Source organism: Cavia porcellus, unplaced genomic scaffold (assembly GCF_034190915.1).
Source record: "Cavia porcellus strain 051 isolate PalLab524CR breed Dunkin Hartley unplaced genomic scaffold, mCavPor4.1 scaffold_2, whole genome shotgun sequence".
In the NCBI taxonomy this organism is placed as follows: domain Eukaryota; kingdom Metazoa; phylum Chordata; class Mammalia; order Rodentia; family Caviidae; genus Cavia; species Cavia porcellus.
Window position 1 is genome coordinate 86,227,827 of NW_026947485.1, and position 8,707 is coordinate 86,236,533.

Sequence of the window (8,707 nt, forward strand, 5' to 3'; positions counted from 1 at the left end):
ATGTCCCCAAGCCCAAATGAAGTGTAGAATGAACACAAAGGAGACAAAGGGCACCTTCGTTTTGCCAGGGGAAATCTTTTTTTTTTTTTTTTTTGGTACCAGGAATCAAACTCATGACCGCGCTCTTGCCAAGCAGGCACTTATGCTGCTGAGCTAAACCCCCTGGCAGCTAGGGAGAATCTTAAAACTGACAACAGAAAGGGAAATGTACTCTACAAAGGAAAGTAGATTCCTACATGTGAGGATGATTTTGAAGGGTTTTTTTTTCTTTTATTGAGCAAAAGGTAGGCCTAATTATGGGAGACTGATAACATCAATCTTCCCTACCTAAATTCAAAAGCCAAGAGTGGTCCCAAGCAGGAGGTTCCTCATAAGGGACCAATGTTGCCACACAGATTGTGATGCACGATCCTTGCCTAGTCCCGACAGATCTTTGAAGAACTGTCTGTGCCTTGCAAATGTAATGTGCCAGTGTTTCTGCCTGTCCCTCATATCTCCTTACTCTTTAAGGGTGCTTGCAGGATGATGAATTTCATGGCTGTGCTGGAATCCTGATTTTCTTATGTTGGAGGAGGCACATATAGCACATGAGCGCTCCAGCCTTCATATTAGAAGCCTTCTAAATTAAAAACATCTTGGGGCTGGGGATTTAGCTCAGCGGCATAAGTGCCTGCCTTGCAAGCAGGCAGTCGTGAGTTTGATCCCCGGTATTGATGAAAAGGAAAAAGACAAAAAAAAAATCTAAAAGGAGAGCTATTTCTCTCTGCCCATCCCTCGTCTGTAGCTTGTGAGTTTCTGCCTGGTGAAACTGTGTCTTCTTAACTTTTGTGCCCCACTTTGTAGCCTGCATCCTGTAAGTTTTCAGCAAATGTTTGTGGCTAATAAAAGCCCCCATCGTGAAGCCCACATGGTATTTCAAGCTCTGTGCTCTCGTCTCTGCCTATGCTCTGTCATATAATATTCCCAGCTCAGCTATGGTGCTCTCTGGTCTCCATTCTAGAGCTGAGATCATTGAGACATAAAGAGGCTTGCTACTTCTGCAGGACCCCCTAGATCATAGGGATTAAGTACTAAGGAATTTGAACCTCTGTCTGTATAATTCCTGGGACTTTGCTCTCATGCCATGATGGTCTGTCTCCAAGAGCTGAATCTCCATACAATCTCACCACACCACAAAAATAGACAATGTCTAAGCAAGACCATGAGTGGGAGATTATTGAATAGAGGTGTGGAGATTCTTTACAGAGTAGATCTCTTCTCTTCTCTTCTCTTCTCTTCTCTTCTCTTCTCTTCTCTTCTCTTCTCTTCTCTTCTCTTCTCTTCTCCTCTCCTCTCCTCTCCTCTCCTCTCCTCTCCTCTCCCCTTCTCTTTTCTCTTTTCTCTTTGTCTTTCTCTCTCTCACCTAGGGCCTTTAGCACCCCTAACATTTGCCACCATGCCCGGCACCTCTCTCTTTGTGGTTTTCTCAGTCTAGGACATGCGCCAGTTTGTGTCACATCTCCTACCCAGCTCATGTTGGGTCACCCCTTGACTTTGTGTCCGCTGAGCATGCTGACACTAGTGATAACGCCTCCTTCAGATCTTTTTGATGTCTCGGTGAGATGCAGCAGAAAGAACTAGGATATGAGCAAGAGACACAGGCTGCTGGCCCTGTTTGGCCGCTGATGTGCAGTGTAAATTTGGATCCAGTGTACCCCAGTGCCCTAAGGGGTTTGGATTAGCTGATCTTCATCCCATTCATAAGTTCTCAGACCATTGCAGACTGACACTACTTCTAAACCAATCAGGACTCTTCTTAGAGACCCGAAAAATAATGACAGTGTATCTATTACTGTCTTCAGAAGCGCGAAAGCCATGTCTGACTGTGTCAGTGAAAGAGCAGCCCACGGTAAGCAGGACTATCATGTGAACCGTAAGAACAAGGTCAGGGCACTCTGCATCCTTCTGAGGTCTATGCGGCCAGTAGTCACCAGTCTCCTGTGTGCTCTACCATACTGGGCAATGGTTTCATCTGTAATTTGAGGTCGATGAAGCCTGCTTTACTTTTTTCCAGAACTATAAAAAGGAGCAAAAATAGCATGGAAGCTTGGAAAGTGTGAAGTAAGCTCTTTTAAAATGTGAGCAATTTGATCATTATTAACTGGATCCTGCTCCAAGAAACTTGGGATACCTCAACTAAATCAAATATACCAATCCCTTCTAGAAACATAGGTGATGATTGATCACAAAGTGTATCAATCATCAGATTTGCTGTCTTAGATCTAAATAGAGCTCAGAGCTCATCAATTCAGCTTAGATATTAATTTAAATCACAATAGTTTCTTTAAAGTCTGTCAATGAAGAATATGTTTAAAGATTTATCTATGTCATGGACTAATACTATATACTGCCATGAAATGTCAGTACAAAAAATTATAAAGAGAAAAGTCAAATTACTTTATGGAGAATAAATTATTATGAACTTAGTATATAACTTTATTTGAAAAAATATATATGTAAACATGCATTTGTAGAGGGTTGTGTGTGTATATGTATTCATAAAAATATACTAGAATGCCTAGAAGGAAAAATATCAAACTGTCAACTATGTTTGTCCCTGGAGTGAAATGTTAGATGGTAGTGATGGAGATTTTTTTTCAGATTATATTTTATATACCTCTAAAATTTTTGTTTTACAGTGAGCATGTTTTCATTTATAACTAAAATGTTTTTCAAATCATCTAATGAGCAATTTATAAGACTCAAAGAGAGAATATTGACAGAATTACTCAGGCACATGAAGGGACCCTGTTAGGGCTGGTGATTGTCCTTCAATATTGTTCCCTCCACCATATTCCATAGAATCTCTCAATTTTACACTTCTCAGACTCTCTTGTGCATAGATGAGAGTTATGTGATTAATTCTGACCAATAAGAAGTGAGCAGAATGATTACCTATTGTAAGAGTAAGAAAAAATAAAAAGCTTAAAAATGCATTCAGGAGTACATTTGAGACTTAAAGAAGAGGGACTCTGACACAATGTGTTTCTGATATAAGGTGGGGAACTATGAGCATAAAAATTTTAACTGCATTAAATCAAAGCATATCAGTTCAGTTCCAATCTATAAGTTCATAATGATACTTTAAAAACCTCTCATAGATAATTTTTGGAGAAAACTAGATGACTAGAGAACTAATTTATTTTCTGAAATTTGGTTTAAAAAAAAGAAAATAATCAAGTACTTTTACCTACCTGTCTACCAGTTTCAGAATCACCAAACAGCTATTATAAGAAAGTGCTTTTTCAAATTTCTATTAATATCAGCTAGTCAATACAGAAAATTGACAAAATTATAGTATTTTTATCATCCCCAATGAAAATGAAATCCTGAATCCAGGCCATAATCAGTCACGGCTCTTAGAATCATCCAGTGAAAAGCTAATCATTCAATGAAAACCTAGTGAGTGAATGGGTTAGGCTAAAAATACCTGACCTTCCTGATGAATCTTTAAACAGTCTTAAATGTCTCCTCACATAAAGCAATATAAAATGCCTTGGACTACTAGAATTTACTGATACTGCTGCTGGTTACCAATTAACAGAAAGCACAGGGGGTGGAGGAACATGCTAAACAACACACTCAAGATGCCATCAGTAAAAGCCAGATTGTGTGAATCTCTCCAGGATGATGACTCAGTTGGTCCAACAAATAAACGTCAAGAGATAGAAAAGGATCTGTTGATTAAATGAGACTTAAAACTAGACAAAACAAAAAGCCATATCATATATGATTTATTGAATAAAATATCTGGAATAGACAAATCCATACAAACAGAAAGTAGATTAGTGACTGCTAGGATCTGGAGGGAGAAGGAAAAAGGGAATAACTATTTAAAGAGTATTCTTTTGGGATAAGTTTTGAAACTAGAGAGAAGTAGTAGTTGCATAACAAACACAATGAATGCACTAAACGGCACTGAATTATGCCTTTAAAATGATAATTATGTTATATAAATTTCATCTCAATAAAAAAAGAGAAAGACTTAAGAGACATATATACCACATGCAAGTGTTTCTGCCTTGTATGGATCCTGATTCAAATAAACAACTATAAGAAAAAGAGACAGGCCAGGGATTTAGCTCAGCCGCATAAGCTCCTGCCTGGCAACCACAGGGTCCTGAGTTCCATCCCTCGTACCAAGAAAAGAAAAGAAAAAGAGACAGGACTGCAGAATAGCTTTCGTAGAACATGTGCTTAGCACAAGGCCTTGAGTTCAACCTCCAGCAGGTGCGCATTGACTGAATACTTGGTGTTTTAGTAAGTTGCTCTTTTTCAAGTACAGTAATAAACTGTGATTACATTATAACCAAGAAATCTTTTATTTTTAAAATATATGCGAGAATATACAATTGATGTGACATCCTGGCCATGAGTGGTGGTACACACCTATAATTCCAGCACTGGCACACACCTGTAATTCCAGCACTGGCACACACCTGTAATTCCAGCACTGGCACACACCTGTAATTCCAGCACTGGCACACACCTGTAATTCCAGCACTAGGGAGGCTGAGGCAGAAGAATCACTGAGAGTTCAAGGCCAGTATGGGCTACAAAGTGATTTCAAGGCCAGCCTGAACTGTATAGAGAAACCCTCTCTGAAGAAGACAAAAACAAAAAATGACATGTTGGATTTGTCATAAAATAGTCTCCAGTGTGTTTGTGTATGTGGAAGAAGTAGAAAGACATGAGTGAAACAAAAACGGCCAAGTACTAACAATAAATGTTGAGGTCAGATAATAGATAGAAGGATTTTCTCTACTTTTGTATATTTAAAATTCTCTGACACAGTTTAAAAATAAGTCTTCCAAGTTGGTCAGCCAGTGCTTTAAAAATAGTTAATCTCTCTAGTGATCAAAGAAATGCAAACCAAAATGACAAGATATAATTTCCTGCCTATCAACTTTGCAAAGGTTACAAGAATACTTGATAACATTTGCAAAGCTTAATACTTGATATTGATAAGATTAGGATAGTAGGCTTCCATGCACTCCTAGTGTGCTTGGTATGATCTTGGTATCACTGTACTGCAAATGGTTAAATTGTGAGTGTGTGTGTGTGTGTGTGTGTGTGTGTGTGTGTGTGTGATTAGTACTGGAACTGGTGGCCTCAGTAAAGCAGAATGTCCTTCCAGTGCAAGTGGTCAACTTCCAGTCCACTGAAAGCTTGAACAGAACAGCAAGGCAGAGAAAGGCTGAGTTGCTCTCTGCTTGACCGCCAGTGCTAGGACATTGGTTTTCTCTCCCTGGTCTGGGAGTTACAGCACTGACTTTTCCGCTTCTCAGGGTTTTGGACTTGAATGGAATTTGCACAACTGGCTTTCCTGGGCCTCCAGCTTACAGACAGCAGATCATGGGAATTCTTAGTCTCCATAATCATGTGAGCCAATTTGTTGTAATTAAATCTATATCCCATTCGTTCTATTTCTCTGTAGAACCCAGGATAATACAATAGCTATCTGAAACGAGGGTGGAAACTTCAGCCAAGAGGTCCAGCAGAGCTAATTGATCCGTGTAAAGAATAAATTGATGGCCTTTCCTTTTTAGTTCCTCCACCAGCCTAATTCCTGTGTCACCCTATCTGTGATGGCATATCCTTCCCACACCTGTCATCTCTTTCTCGGAGGAAGGAAGCCTGAACTAGTTAATGGACTTGGCACTCTGAACCTAAAGACTGGCTCTTTTCTTTGGCCAGTGCCTGATACTTTCTCACCCCTGCACATTGGCTATAAAAGTGCCTGGAATGTAGAAATCACTATGAATATTCATGAGGTCATATTATGAATAATACTTCTTTAAAAATGAACAGTCTTCTGGCCATTTGCCTTAGAAATTGAATTCTTCTCCCACACTTTGGGTCACTTGGAGATTGTCAATAGCAGTGTTCAGCAAACCACAGCCTGTGGGCCAAGTGTGGTTCACCATCTATTTTTATGTGGCCTGCAAGCCAAGAGTGGCTTTTACACTTTTAAGTTGTGGAAAAAGCTGAAGGAAGAAAGAAATTTTGTGACATGTAAAATTATATGAAATTCAAGTTTCATTGCTAACAAATACAGCTTCACTGGAATACAACCACACTCCTTTTACATACTGCTGATGACTGCTTCCATGGCTCAAGGACAGAGCTCAGTACTTGTGCAGAGAGCATAGGCCTTGTAGTCTGAAATATTTCAGGTCTGACCATTTGCAGGAAGTTTGTTGCCTGCCAGTCTATAAACCTGAAGTTTTCTTAAGCGCTGTGATTCCCTCTTCTTGTCTAATAGAGCTAAACTGCAGTGCTGTACTTCATCAAAAGGGAAAGATTGTCTATCACACACAAGCGTGAAGCCTGGAGGCTTTGGATATCAGAAAATTCATTCATTCACTTAACTCTGACACTATTTTAAATTCTAGATCTGTAGCAGTTAAAAAAAAAAAAAAAAAAAAAAAAAAAAAAAAAAAAAAAAAAAAACCACCAGCAAGAATCCTTAAGATAGGGGCTGGGGGTTTAGCTCAGCAGCATAAGTACCTACCTTGCAAGCAGGCAGTCATGAGTTCGATCCTCGGTACCGATAAAAATGAAAAAAAGACAAAAAAAAAAAAAAAAAAAAAAGAACCCTTAAGATGAGTAATAACTGTATGTTGAATGGTAATGAGGGCTATGGAGGAAAATAGTCAAGCAAAGAATACAGAAGGTCCGAAAAGGGAGATTAATGATTTTAAATGAGGTTAGGGCAGGCTTCACTCCCAAAGTGAAAACTGAATAAAGACCCAGAGGAGGTGAGAAATTTAAGTCATGAATTTGTCTATCTGAGAAACCCTCGAGGCAGAGGGAACAGCAGATGCAGACGTCTAAGGTGCACCATCCCCGTGGTGTTCAGAGAGCACCAAAGGCAGTGAAGGGTAAGAGCTGGGTGGGGGTGAGGAGGGGAGAACGACTTGGGTCTCTGAGGCTGTATTGATCACTCATAATATCATCGGATTTCCTGTTTCTCACTTTATATCTCTCTGAAATACTCTATGACTACTTCACCTTTGCTTTTATTTTGATTCTTAAGGCTAAAGAATTGAGGCATTTTATAAAATATCAAGTAACAAGAGAAATGCACGGTAACAGAGATTCCATTGCACATTGCTGTGTAACAAATCAACCCAGAGCCTAGTGGTTTAAGAATGCAATGTTTTACCCTTTCTTTCTCATAATTTACGGTCAGCTGATTGAGTCTTCTGCTTTTTGTTTCCCATTGATTACAATCATTCATTCAGTTGAATTCACATGCAGCTAAACTTGCCAGAAGGTTCAAGGCTTCATTTGCACACCTGGAACTTGGTCACTCCTCCCTCTGGCCTCTCTCTTGGACCATGGCAAGCCTGCCTCACCATGTGGTCATCTCAGGGTCTCTTGTTTCCAGGATATCTTCCAGGAAGCTGCCTATAAGAGGGAATGCAGAAATAGGTAGAACTCGTCATTTCTGCCGTAGCCTGCTGACCAATGCAAATCAGCAAGGCCTAGCAAGCTTTGAGGACAAGAGAAAGATTCACATAGGGATGGTTGCAATGTGCATGTACTCAGAGAGAGGAAATTGTTAGTGACCATCCTTGGGAACGGAACAAACAAAAAACACTGATCCTCCCTGAAGAATCTGAAGGCCCCCTCTGCTCCTTTTGGTCATTGTATGCACAGGATATTGATACATTTAATTTGCAAGGTATAGTTGACTGACCTTATATTCTTAAAACATGAAATTTCCATATTCTTCACAATCATCCTTAGAGGCTCGCAGGGCCCTGTATACAAACTCCCTAGAGCCTGGGTCCATTCTCCCCCACCCCCAGCTGCACAAGCCCAGCTGCTCAGCCAGACTTATTGGACATTTGCTTTTCCTAGGGATCATCGCACTCCAAGAAGAAGCTGGGTTAAACTCTGGCCAGGCAGTTTGGGGAATGTGAAACAACTCTTTCTTCAGACTGCAGACTGGTCACATAGGCGACTCAGCTGTGGGACTTCCCCGCCTTCCCAAAAAGAAGTGGAAGGTTAGGCATGAGCTTTTAAAAGCCAACACTTTTTCTGAAAACAATTTCAGATGTATAAAAGTTGCACAGGTAGTCCAGAGATTATGCCTACCTTTCGCCTGGCCTCCATGATCTCTAGTACCTTACCTATTGTCCATTTGTCAAAACTAAGATGTGAGCCTTGGCACAATATTATTAACCGAACTACAGATGTGCAGATTTCCCATTTTTCCACTCACGTTCTCATCTGTTGCAAGATCACATCCAAGACCTTATGTGGCATTCAGTTGTCTGTCTTTAATATCTTCTAGTCTGTGACAAGTTCTTAGTCTTTTGTGATCTTGACAAATTTTGAAGAGTTTGGGGCGGACTAAAGTTTTCTCATAATTAAACTGAGATTAGAGGTTTGGAGAAGAATATTACAGAAGCAACAGGCCTTTTTGTTGCATGATATCAGGGAGTACTTTCTACCAGCCTTATTACCGACAAGAGAAAGATTCCTTTCCATTTATGGAAGTTGAGGTAGTATTTGTGAGGTTTCTCACTGTAATTTACTATATCCCTACTCTCTGTTTGTTAGAAGCAAGTTACTACATCTAGCTCAACATGCAAGATGATCAGAATTGAACTCTGAAAGAAGGAATCTTTAGATGCTTAGAAATACACAGCACACT